This window comes from Notothenia rossii (assembly GCF_949606895.1).
Source record: "Notothenia rossii genome assembly, chromosome: 8".
In the NCBI taxonomy this organism is placed as follows: Eukaryota; Metazoa; Chordata; class Actinopteri; order Perciformes; family Nototheniidae; genus Notothenia; species Notothenia rossii.
In genome coordinates, this window is record NC_136906.1 from 11,605,354 (window position 1) to 11,606,607 (window position 1,254).

At 42.6% G+C, this 1,254-nt stretch overlaps 1 gene segment (V, D, J or C); it reads left to right on the plus strand.

Annotated features, from left to right (window-relative positions):
* Nucleotides 1–271: 271 nt before the first annotated feature.
* On the plus strand, nt 272–696 carry LOC307014375 (immunoglobulin heavy variable 1-46-like). The segment is given in 2 exons: nt 272–314; nt 392–696.
* The last annotated feature ends 558 nt before the right edge of the window (nt 697–1,254 follow it).

A 1,254-nucleotide genomic window follows, 5' to 3' on the forward strand; every position in this document is an offset into this window, starting at 1 on the left:
TCACCCACCACACTGTTAGTCTCTCAGAAATGCAAATACCAACAAGTAAAAAAGACTAAACAACATCTTATTTTTGGGTCTGTTATGGAGCTTCTCTCATATTTCAGCACTCCTCCTTCGCTCACAAATTAAGTATTTATGTATCAACACTGCGACCCCCCCAAAAAATGCAAATCCCAACACACTGATGGATAATCCCCACCCATTCTGCGAGCACAATATATATCCTTCATACAGCCTCTGTTGTTGCAGACTCTGACAAGTTCCCGCCATGACATTAGTACAAAGCGTGGTCCTCCTGGCTCTGGTTTCAGGTGAGTGAAGTCGGTGTCCAGCAGAGGAGGAGAAGAGCTGCTGGTTCCCCGTCATCTAAACTCTGTGTCTCTTTCAGCGGCTCAGGGCCAGTCCCTCACCTCCTCAGAGCCGGTGGTCAGCAGAGTAGGAGAACCAGTCTCTCTGTCCTGTAAGGTGGAAGGACTTCCTCTGGCTTGGCTGCACTGGATCAGGCAGAAACCAGGGAAAGGACTGGAGTGGATCGGACGCATTGAAAGTGGAACTGGGACCATATTTGCCCAAAGACTGCAAGGCCAGTTTTCCATCACCAAAGACACTTCCAAAAATGTTGTGTACTTAGAGGTGAAGAGTCTGACACAAGAAGACTCTGCAGTTTATTACTGTGCACGAGAGACACAGTGACACACTAGACTACCACGCTGTACAAAAACTGAACAACACTGATCCCTTTCTGAAAAACTGAAGCATGTCAGGGCTGTGAAAACACAATTCCCATTGGATGATCACCAGCTGATAATGAAATGTATTTCATTTAGAAAAACATGTGTGTTATTGCGTTGAGAGTCATGACTCACAGCAATATCTACATTTTTGAAAGGATAACCCTGTACAACATACATTTTAATCCAGTGGACACTTTGGTTTAAAAAGTTCTGTATCAGACATAATTATGTTCTTACTGAAATAACATCTAATCATTTGAGAATTTTAGGATATTTTTTTACAATAAATCAAATAATGGCAACACAATCATAGCTAAATCAACTATGGTGACTCTTCTACATCCTTAGAGACTTTTCTGCAGCCTGAAGAGGACACTGTTGGCTTTTACCGTTTAACTGTAAAAGGTACAAGGATACGAACCACCCAGTGGCGTTTTCTCCTGGAGGCCAAGGGAAGCCAGGCTTCCCCTGTTTTTTCGGATTGTAGTTATCATTTTAATAAATAAATAAAAACACT